Source organism: Bombina bombina, chromosome 10 (genome assembly GCF_027579735.1).
Source record: "Bombina bombina isolate aBomBom1 chromosome 10, aBomBom1.pri, whole genome shotgun sequence".
Taxonomy (NCBI): domain Eukaryota; kingdom Metazoa; phylum Chordata; class Amphibia; order Anura; family Bombinatoridae; genus Bombina; species Bombina bombina.
The window spans coordinates 192219224-192231359 of NC_069508.1; the positions used below are offsets into that span (position 1 = coordinate 192219224).

The following is a 12136-nucleotide window of genomic DNA, read 5'->3' on the forward strand; positions in this document are numbered from 1 at the left end:
ACTTTTCAATTTGCTTCAATTATCTAATTGACCCCGTTCTCTTGATCTGCTTTGTTAGAACTTAGGTCCTTTCTGTGACAGCATACTGGTGTATGCTCAAGAGCTTGTATGTGTCCTGTGCACTATATGGCCTAGATTTGGAGTTCGGCGGTAAAAGGGCTGTTAACGCTCCGCAGGCTTTTTTCTGGCCGCACCATAAAATTAACTCTGGTATCGAGAGTTCAAACAAATGCTGCGTTAGGCTCCAAAAAAGGAGCGTAGAGCATTTTTACCGCAAAAGCAACTCTCGATACCAGAGTTGCTTACGGACGCGGCCGGCCTAAAAAACGTGCTCGTGCACGATTCTCCCATAGGAAACAATGGGGCTGTTTGAGCTGAAAAAAAACCTAACACCTGCAAAAAAGCAGCGTTCAGCTCCTAACGCAGCCCCATTGTTTCCTATGGGGAAACACTTCCTACGTCTGCACCTAACACTCTAACATGTACCCCGAGTCTAAACACCCCTAACCTTACACTTATTAACCCCTAATCTGCCGCCCCCGCTATCGCTGACCCCTGCATATTTTTTTTAACCCCTAATCTGCCGCTCCGTAAACCGCTGCAACCTACGTTCTCCCTATGTACCCCTAATCTGCTGCCCTAACATCGCCGACCCCTATATTATATTTATTAACCCCTAATCTGCCCCCCTCAACGTCGTCGACACCTGCCTACACTTATTAACCCCTAATCTGCCGAGCGGACCTGAGCGCTACTATAATAAAGTTATTAACCCCTAATCCGCCTCACTAACCCTATCATAAATAGTATTAACCCCTAATCTGCCCTCCCTAACATCGCCAACACCTACCTTCAATTATTAACCCCTAATCTTCCGAGCGGAGCTCACCGCTATTCTAATAAATTGATTAACCCCTAAAGCTAAGTCTAACCCTAACACTAACACCCCCCTAACTTAAATATAATTTACATCTAACGAAATAAATTAACTCTTATTAAATAAATTATTCCTATTTAAAGCTAAATACTTACCTGTAAAATAAATCCTAATATAGCTACAATATAAATTATAATTATATTATAGCTATTTTAGGATTAATATTTATTTTACAGGCAACTTTGTAATTATTTTAACCAGGTACAATAAATATTAAATAGTTAAGAACTATTTAATAGTTACCTAGTTAAAATAATAACAAATTTACCTGTAAAATAAATCCTAACCTAAGATATAATTAAACCTAACACTACCCTATCAATAAAATAATTAAATAAACTACCTACAATTACCTACAATTAACCTAACACTACACTATCAATAAATAAATTAAACACAATTGCTACAAATAAATACAATTAAATAAACTATCTAAAGTACAAAAAATAAAAAAGAACTAAGTTACAAAAAATAAAAAAATATTTACAAACATAAGAAAAATATTACAACAATTTTAAACTAATTACACCTACTCTAAGCCCCCTAATAAAATAACAAAGCCCCCAAAAATAAAAAATTCCCTACCCTATTCTAAATTAAAAAAGTTACAAGCTCTTTTACCTTACCAGCCCTGAACAGGGCCCTTTGCGGGGCATGCCCCAAGAATTTCAGCTCTTTTGCCTGTATAAGAATAAATATAATACCCCCCCCCAACATTACAACCCACCACCCACATACCCCTAATCTAACCCAAACCCCCCTTAAATAAACCTAACACTAAGCCCCTGAAGATCTTCCTACCTTGTCTTCACCATCCAGGTATCACCGATCCGTCCTGGCTCCAACATCTTCATCCAACCCAAGCGGGGGTTGGCGATCCATAATCCGGTGCTCCAAAGTCTTCCTCCTATCCGGCAAGAAGAGGACATCCGGACCGGCAAACATCTTCTCCAAGCGGCATCTTCGATCTTCTTCCATCCGGAGCGAAGCGGCAGGATCCTGAAGACCTCCAGCGCGGAACATCCATCCGGACCGACGACTGAACGACGAATGACTGTTCCTTTAAGGGACGTCATCCAAGATGGCGTCCCTCGAATTCCGATTGGCTGATAGGATTCTATCAGCCAATCGGAATTAAGGTAGGAATTTTCTGATTGGCTGATGGAATCAGCCAATCAGAATCAAGTTCAATCCGATTATCTGATCCAATCAGCCAATCAGATTGAGCTCGCATTCTATTGGCTTTTCCGATCAGCCAATAGAATGCAAGCTCAATCTGATTGGCTGATTGGATCAGCCAATCGGATTGAACTTGATTCTGATTGGCTGATTCCATCAGCCAATCAGAAAATTCCTACCTTAATTCAGATTGGCTGATAGAATCCTATCAGCCAATCGGAATTCGAGGGACGCCATCTTGGATGATGTCCCTTAAAGGAACCGTCATTCGTCGGGAGACAACGGAAGAAGAGGATGGATCCGCGTCGCCTGCTTCAAGATGGACCCGCTCCGCACCGGATGGAAGAAGATTGAAGATGCCGCTTGGAGAAGATGTTTGCCGGTCCGGATGTCCTCTTCTTGCCAGATAGGAGGAAGACTTTGGAGCCTCTTCTGGACCTCTTCAGCACCGGATGATGGATCGCCAACCCCCGCTTGGGTTGGATGAAGATGTTGGAGCCAGGACGGATCGGTGAACCTGGTATGGTGAAGACAAGGTAGGAAGATCTTCAGGGGCTTAGTGTTAGGTTTATTTAAGGGGGGTTTGGGTTAGATTAGGGGTATGTGGGTGGTGGGTTGTAATGTTGGGGGGGGGTATTGTATTTATTCTTTTACAGGCAAAAGAGCTGAAATTCTTGGGGCATGCCCCGCAAAGGGCCCTGTTCAGGGCTGGTAAGGTAAAAGAGCTTGTAACTTTTTTAATTTAGAATAGGGTAGGGAATTTTTTATTTTGGGGGGCTTTGTTATTTTATTAGGGGGCTTAGAGTAGGTGTAATTAGTTTAAAATCGTTGTAATATTTTTCTTATGTTTGTAAATATTTTTTTATTTTTTGTAACTTAGTTCTTTTTTATTTTTTGTACTTTAGTTAGTTTATTTAATTGTATTTATTTGTAGGAATTGTGTTTAATTAATTTATTGATAGTGTAGTGTTAGGTTAATTGTAGGTAATTGTAGGTAGTTTATTTAATTATTTTATTGATAGGGTAGTGTTAGGTTTAATTATATCTTAGGTTAGGATTTATTTTACAGGTAAATTTGTTATTATTTTAACTAGGTAACTATTAAATAGTTCTTAACTATTTAATAGTTATTTTACCTGGTTAAAATAATTACAAAGTTGCCTGTAAAATAAATATTAATCCTAAAATAGCTATAATATAATTATAATTTATATTGTAGCTATATTAGGATTTATTTTACAGGTAAGTATTTAGCTTTAAATAGGAATAATTTATTTAATAAGAGTTAATTTATTTCGTTAGATGTAAATTATATTTAACTTAGGGGGGTGTTAGTGTTAGGGTTAGACTTAGCTTTAGGGGTTAATACATTTATTAGAATAGCGGTGAGGTCCGCTCGGCAGATTAGGGGTTAATAATTGAAGGTAGCTGTCGGCGATGTTAGGGAGGGCAGATTAGGGGTTAATACTATTTATGATAGGGTTAGTGATGCGGATTAGGGGTTAATAACTTTATTATAGTAGCGCTCAGGTCCGCTCGGCAGATTAGGGGTTAATAAGTGTAGGCAGGTGTCGGCGACGTTGAGGGGGGCAGATTAGGGGTTAATAAATATAATATAGGGGTCGGCGGTGTTAGGGGTAGCAGATTAGGGGTACATAGGGATAACTTAGGTGGCGGCGCTTTGCGGTCGGAAGATTAGGGGTTAATTATTTTAAGTAGCTGGCGGCGACGTTGTGGGGGGCAGGTTAGGGGTTAATAAATGTAATACAGGGGTCGGCGGGGTTAGGGGCAGCAGATTAGGGGTACATAAGTATAACGTAGGTGGCGGTCGGCAGATTAGGGGTTAAAAATTTTAATCGAGTGGCGGCGATGTGGGGGGAGCTCGGTTTAGGGGTACATAGGTAGTTTATGGGTGTTAGTGTACTTTAGGGTACAGTAGTTAAGAGCTTTATAAACCGGCGTTAGCCAGAAAGCTCTTAACTCCTGCTATTTTCAGGCGGCTGGAGTTTTGTCGTTAGAGCTCTAACGCTCACTTCAGAAACGACTCTAAATACCAGCGTTAGAAAGATCCCATTGAAAAGATAGGCTACGCAAATGGCGTAGGGGGATCTGCGGTATGGAAAAGTCGCGGCTGAAAAGTGAGCGTTAGACCCTTTAATCACTGACTCCAAATACCAGCGGGCGCCCAAAACCAGCGTTAGGAGCCTCTAACGCTGGTTTTGACGGCTACCGCCGAACTCCAAATCTAGGCCTATGGTAGCAGTGTTTGTTACAATGTTACACAGTGCTTAATACACATGCCTAATCCTGAGAATAAAGATGTATTATATCAGGGTATGAACTGAAATTAAAAAGCATAGCAAGAGATAGAAGTACATTTGATAATAGAAATGAATTAGATGTTTTTATAAATTGTTCGTAATCATGAAAGTTTAATATTGTTTTCCATGTCCCTTTAAGGTTACAATGTTTTATATTGTGTCATTGTTTTATTGTTTGACTTGGTTTTATTTCCTTTGTCATGTGTGACACTAACCTGTGTGGTCTAGAGGTATATATGTAATTTCTAATCTTGTATACTTGTCTCTTCTGATAGGCAGGCATTAAGTAATAAGTTCAAATGTTCACTAGCAAGGGTCATTCGTTCTTTTACTTTGAAAAAAATGCTTAATAAATATTTCTTAAAAAAAGAAAAGAAAGAAAACAGATAGGAAGCGTAGGAAAAAGGTGAAACATTAAAGGGACATTAAACCCCAAAAAATTCTTTCATAATTCAGATAGAAAATACAATTTTAAACAACATTCCAATTTACTTCTATTATATAATTTGCTTGATTCTTTAGATATCTTTTGTTAAAGAAATAATAATGCACATGGGTGAGCCAATCACATGAGGCATCTATGTGCAGCCACCAATCAGAAGCTACTGAGCCTATCTAGATATGCTTTTCAGGAAAGAATATCAAGAGAATGAAACAAATTAGATAATAGAAGTAAATTAGAAAGTTGTTTAAAATGGTATTCTCCATCTAAATCATGAAAGACAAAATGTGGGTTTAATGTCCCTTTAAGGAAAAGGACATAGGAGTTGGGAAATGATGATGTAACAGGATGAAGGATGAAGAAACAGGTGAGTAAAGAAATTAGCAGAGGGGAGCGAGAAGAGGTCATCAACAGTGAACGGAATGGGGATATTAGTGAAAAAAAATCAACAAAATGATGAAAAGGGCTCACAAACAGATTCTGATGTGAGACGCATTTCGGTATAGGGTTTCCTTTTTAAAACAATTGTATTGAGATTTTGAAACAGGTAATGTATTAAACAGAGTTGATAAAACTCCTAAAATAAGGCACAGGTGTTAATTAGGGCAAATAGGTCTAGTAGTGACCGGTGTTTAAGTAAATGTAAGAATATAATTATATAAAAAGAAAAATGAAGTACTTATAATTAGCACTCTTGTCTCTAAAGTGGAATAGCTTAAATATAAGAATGATGGGTAAAAATAAATGTAGCCACCCACACTGATAAAGAGACTGCAAATAGATAATAGTGCATTAATATAAGCAATTTAATGTGCCAAGGATCATAACTAAAATAACAGAAAATATATATACATAACACAAAACCCCATATTTCCAAACAAAAATAAGAGAATAAAACAAAAAATCCATATATACGGTGTGACGAACCAAGGTTATCCAACCCTGCGCCAGTCACTTATTTGGCACAAAAAGGGTTTTCAGCCCCCTTTTCTGTCACCTATAGGTCACAATCTAGCCACACCAGGCAAGCTTGTGATTCAGTTTAGTGGGTGCAAGAGTTAATTCGCACTCCCTTAATCTGTACTAGACGTAAGAGAAATGCCCAACACTCCCTTGTAATGTCACCCACAATAAACTATAAATCCTATAGCTCAAATGCTGCCACCACTTAAAATTTATTAAAGGGAAAATCTTAAGGAAAACCCCAGACTTTACACATTAACTCTAGAAATACAATTTAGCAGAAAATAACCTAAATTATACAGTTCTAATATTCCAGTCTCTTTCAGTAACGTGGCTCAATTATTAGACAAAGGCCAAACTTAATAAAGGAATTATTTATTATGCCAAAGATATTATGCACAATGCATTATTAATAAAAAGTTGTTACAAATAAAATTACACACGCAAACAGTGTTTTAAAATAAAAAGGAGAAAAACAGAATTGAATACTTTACTAGCTTCAAGATCTGCGCCAGGGGAATGGCATAAGAAGATGGCTCCTTACTCTGTATAGCAGCTCCCCTTGTAAGAATGACAAACTTATTGTTAAAAAATAAGATTTTTAAACCCTACTTTTCAGAGATAAGGTTGCTTAACCACACCCTCCTGGGCGGGCTAAGAAACCCCCCTGTCTTTACAACCTTCAATAGACTAATTTCTTGCCTGAATTTATACAATCCATTATCATTCCTGCCAGGTAAGAAATTTCTATATTTACATATTTAGAACCTTTTTAGTTTTATTGGGAGAATTGTTTTGATATCAAATATGCCATAGGTTGTCATATTTACCTGCCGTTAAGGTTATAACACTTTTAAACCACATATGTACATAATATACCAATGTCCTGTCAGGGACCTGGTCAGTTTTTGTAATGAAGGGCCTGTTTTGCATCATGCATTCTATTGACAGCTTAAGCCATAAACTTTATCCTGTGTATCTCTGGGATGAAGAGCTCGAGTGGTTTTATGACTCAATGCCTACACAATAACATTTAGTGGGCTAATCAGGGGGCTTCTAGCACTTCAAAGAAAATACAAATACAAACACAATTCTTCTTGAAAACAAATAACTGTTTTGAGTGCAAGCTACACAAAGTTAACTCCTTAGCAGCTGAATCCTGAGATATTTGTGACACCTCCCCCAATAAGAGATGCAAAAGGGGGTGGCTACGAGCCACTCCCGATGCATATCAAAAGGAGCTTCCCCCTGCGGTGAGAACACCATTGCCAGACAGATTGCACCTAGCAGTGTTGGCAGCAGGATGCCCTCCTTTTAATAGTAACACACTAGTTGCTCTACCCAACTGATTGAATATATTGCAGGGCCCCTCCCATGCAGCCTCTAGTTTGTTCTGTCTCATGGGCGTGAGTAAAAGAACATTATGGACCATCTCACACACTCCCTCTCTGGCAGTAAACTCCTTCAACTGTTTTTGTGCGAATATGGCATCTCTGGGTTTTGCAGGTACCTCCCCCAATAAGGTTTGCATCTTATCCAGGAATAACACATCATCCCCTGTTACAGAGGTGCCTGTGAAACCTAGTGTCTTGCTACCTATGGTGTGCTCTCTAAACATATTGTGTGCTGTCAGTTGCTGCTTAACTACCATAGGCTCTTGCCCTCCCACTGGAGTAGAATTCCTGTACTCCTGCACTCTGTTATGGTTGGTAGGGGGTTGACTAACTGCCCCCCTCCTCCTCACTGTGCGTTCTAACTGCTGAACCTGCTGAGGACACTGATGCTGCACATCTATCAGTGTATTTGCTGAATGGCACAGTGGGGCTGTGTAAATACACTTTTCTGTACACCTCCCCCCTGTGCCTGCAGTCTGTGTCAGTCTCTGTCCCCTAGCCTGTGCAGTCTGTTTATAGGTCACAGCTGAGGTTACTGGGGTCTCTGTCACCCACAATCTTTCACACTCACTCTGGGGGTCCCTCAAAGAGTATCCTGTACCCTCCTCCCCCACACAGTCTGAAATCTGTGGCTTTGCTGCTTCTGTCAGAGTGGGCTAGTTTGCCCCCCTGCTCTCTCTCACAGTCAGTCTGCCACTTTCACACAGAATCTGGTATCCTTTTGACACTGGTGCAGACAAGCACACATCTTCCTTCTGCCATTTATCCCAACTATTGTGTCTTTTCACAGGGTACAGAATTGTCCCTGGCAGAGACTGGCACACATCATCCAGCGGCCCAGTCACCCAGTCATTCTCTCCCCCGTCAATCTCACCTCCTTCTATAGAATCCACTGATTCAATCACAGACAGACACGCACCCCTCATCTGCCTTCTCTCACAGACAAGCTCTTCCCGTACAGCTAAACTTGGTTCCGGCACAGACAGACCCACACAGTCTATCTGCCTTTCTCCCCCATCAGTCTCACCCTGTACAGCTAACGGTAATTCTGCCGATACTGCTGGTTTAAGTACAGGAAGACACACACCGTCTGTCTGTCGTTCTCCCCAGTCAGTCTCTTCTCTCACAGATTCACCTCTCAGCACAGACACCCCCAGTTCAGGCACAGCCCTGCGCATACATGCACTCTGTCCTCCCTCCTGGTCATAATGTCTCTGAGCATTTTTACACACAGCCCTTTCCACATAAGGGTCTGCAACTAATGTCACTAGGTCACATGTAGCATTGTCAGGCACATAAAGAGATAACAATCTACCCAAATCAGTACCCAGTAAAACATCATTAGGAATATTTTCAGATACCCCCACATTTCTTAAACCTCTCCCCACTCCCCAATCAAGATATATACATGCCATAGGCACTGCAAGTTTCATTCCCCCAATCCCTTTAACTGCTAGAGTCTTTCCAGGGATAATGTTCTCAGAGTTCACTAGCTTTGGATGCACCATAGTCACTTCTGCACCTGTGTCCCTTAGCCCTAGGTTTACTTATCTCCAACAGTCACAGGTTGCAGGTTCTCATGGTTTTTTTCCTCTGGACAGGTAACAAACAAAACAGATGCTGGTACTTCTGAGGGGTTACTCCCTCCATCTGATTGCCCCAAGTTAATCCTCTCTGGGCAAGTGAAGCTGATGTGGCCCACTTTGTTGCAAATAAAACATCTGCGGGTATCCCCCTGCCCAGATGCAGCACTCGCCCCTCCTTTCCCAGAGGGAGCAGAAACACTGGATAAAGGCACACCAGGTTTTGTGAAGGGGGGTCGTGCTGCAGCTCCTTTACAGGTGGATCCCCCCTTAGAAAAGGATTTCCTGATCAAACTCTGGGGGTAGTTCAGCAAACGCCTCCAGTGCAGGACCTTTCAGGCCAGGGGTAAGGTACTTGGCCCACTGCTCCCTTGGCAACTGGAACTGTCTGCAAACTTTCTCAAAGCTACGCAGGAATACATCCACATCTCCATCTTTCTCCAGGGTGGGAAAATTCTCTGCACGCACTCTGGGAGCAGGGGGGTCTCTAGGTTCACTAACAGGTGAGACCATCCCTCTCTCCAACCGTGCAAGCTGTAGCTGATACTCTCTCTCCGCCTGTCATTCAGCCGCCTGTCTTTCAGCAACCTGTCTCTCAGCTGCCAGAGACGCCTGCCTCTCAGCCATGGCAGCCTGTCGTTCAGCAGCCTGTCTTTCATAAAACTTTGTAATCAGTTCCATGCGCAAACTTGCATCCACTGAGCCCATATGTTTAAGAACAGTTTGCAAATAACAGTCCAATGGATCCCCAGATCCTGATGAATCACCGCCCACAGCTGCAGACATCTCTCCTGAGACTTCAACTGGTGTGATTTGGCTGTTATCATATTCAACAAGAGCTTGTATTAGTGAATCTTTGTTCTTTGAACGTATTGGAATATCTCGCTCCTGGCATAGGAGTATAAGTGCCTCTCTAGATCGCTGCTCGTATGCCTCCATAGCAAAAATAAAATAGAAAAGAAAAACAGAGAATAGGGAAGGGGACTGTTTGCAATGTGTGACTATATAATGCACTGAGTTTTAGCCTTTGGAAATTGTAAGAAACAATTTCTTTTAGTACTGGGATTTTCACACTAGCAAATCCACAAGCACTAAAATCTAATAATAAAAAAAAATGATCTACACCGCTGCCCACCAATTTGTGACGAACCAAGGTTATCCAACCCTGCGCCAGTCACTTATTTGTCACAGAAAGGATTTTCAGCCCCCTTTTCTGTCACCTATAGGTCACAATCTAGCCACACCAGGCAAGCTTGTGATTCACATACAAAGAGAGAAGCGCTCTACCAGGAACGAACAACAGCTCAGTGGCTTGTTCTATGGCGATTTACCACCCGGAAGCGCCTCTCTCTTTGTATGCAAATTATTATGACCCTGGGGAAGTCTCCCTATGGGTGATGGGGGAAACCAGGCGTGGACTCCTTGCCCAGTGTGCTTAGAGGAATGTGGCTGCACCTCACTGACGAGGCCCATAGGAGGCCGAAACGATCGTCTGGGGTTGTCATGTTCCTTGTTCAGAGGAGAATTGCCTGGTATTTCGGGGCTGGACTAACCTTACTTGGCAGGATCAGACTGATATACTTCAGGAAAGTTTTCTTCTGTGAAAAGCACACTGGTCTAAAAGAGGCTGCTTCCGGGTGGTAAATCGCCATAGAACAAGCCACTGAGCTGTTGTTCGTTCCTGGTAGAGCGCCTCTCTCTATGTATGCAAATGATTATGACCCTGGGGAAGTCTCCCTATGGGTGATGGGGGAAACCAGACGTGGACTCCTTGCCCAGTGTGCTTAGAGGAATGTGGCTGCACCTCACTGACGAGGCCCAAAGGAGGCCGAAACGATCGTCTGGGGTTGTCATGTTCCTTGTTCAGAGGAGAATTGCCTGGTATTTCGGGCTGGACTGAACTTACTTGGCAGGATCAGACTGATATACTTCAGGAAAGTTTTCTTCTGTGAAAAGCACACTGGTCTAAAAGAGGCTGCTTCCGGGTGGTAAATCGCCATAGAACAAGCCACTGAGCTGTTGTTCATTCCTGGTAGAGCGCCTCTCTCTTTGTATGCAAATTATTATGACCCTGGGGAAGTCTCCCTATGGGTGATGGGGGAAACCAGACGTGGACTCCTTGCCCAGTGTGCTTAGAGGAATGTGGCTGCACCTCACTGACGAGGCCCATAGGAGGCCGAAACGATCGTCTGGGGTTGTCATGTTCCTTGTTCAGAGGAGAATTGCCTGGTATTTCGGGGCTGGACTGACCTTACTTGGCAGGATCAGACTGATATACTTCAGGAAAGTTTTCTTCTGTGAAAAGCACACTGGTCTAAAAGAGGCTGCTTCCGGGTGGTAAATCGCCATAGAACAAGCCACTGAGCTGTTGTTCGTTCCTGGTAGAGCGCCTCTCTCTTTGTATGCAAATTATTATGACCCTGGGGAAGTCTCCCTATGGGTGATGGGGGAAACCAGACGTGGACTCCTTGCCCAGTGTGCTTAGAGGAATGTGGCTGCACCTCACTGACGAGGCCCATAGGAGGCCGAAACGATCGTCTGGGGTTGTTATGTTCCTTGTTCAGAGGAGAATTGCCTGGTATTTCGGGGCTGGACTGACCTTACTTGGCAGGATCAGACTGATATACTTCAGGAAAGTTTTCTTCTGTGAAAAGCACACTGGTCTAAAAGAGGCTGCTTCCGGGTGGTAAATCGCCATAGAACAAGCCACTGAGCTGTTGTTCGTTCCTGGTAGAGCGCCTCTCTCTTTGTATGCAAATTATTATGACCCTGGGGAAGTCTCCCTATGGGTGATGGGGGAAACCAGACGTGGACTCCTTGCCCAGTGTGCTTAGAGGAATGTGGCTGCACCTCACTGATGAGGCCCATAGGAGGCCGAAACGATCGTCTGGGGTTGTCATGTTCCTTTTTCAGAGGAGAATTGCCTGGTATTTCGGGGCTGGACTGACCTTACTTGGCAGGATCAGACTGATATACTTCAGGAAAGTTTTCTTCTGTGACATACCGGATGAGGATACTTATACCACTGTATCACGGTGGTCAAATGGAAACAGTTCCTAGTGTAATCCCAGCTGGGCAAGTGTTACAGGACCCAAAGAGATGTGCATTTGAGCTTTGCACAAATTAAAATTTGTCTGAATGTGCAGATTCAGCAAGTTGTCTGATATACAAACAGCCGAATGGATTATTGGATGAAACGGGCGAAAAAAAGAAAGATAGCTTGACAGAATCGATTGCTTAATTTGTTTATGCAGATTGGCACAAAAAAGGTGCAGGAATGGGGGGAGTTATATTGTTTGGTGAATAAGCTTGTTTGT

The 12136-nt window shown here is 42.3% G+C and overlaps 1 protein-coding gene across 1 annotated transcript in view; it reads right to left on the reverse strand.

The window, feature by feature from the left end:
• Positions 1-12136, reverse strand: part of TIE1 (tyrosine kinase with immunoglobulin like and EGF like domains 1) — a 154908-nt gene that overhangs the window by 41481 nt on the left and 101291 nt on the right. The gene's annotated exons all lie outside the window — the stretch shown is intronic.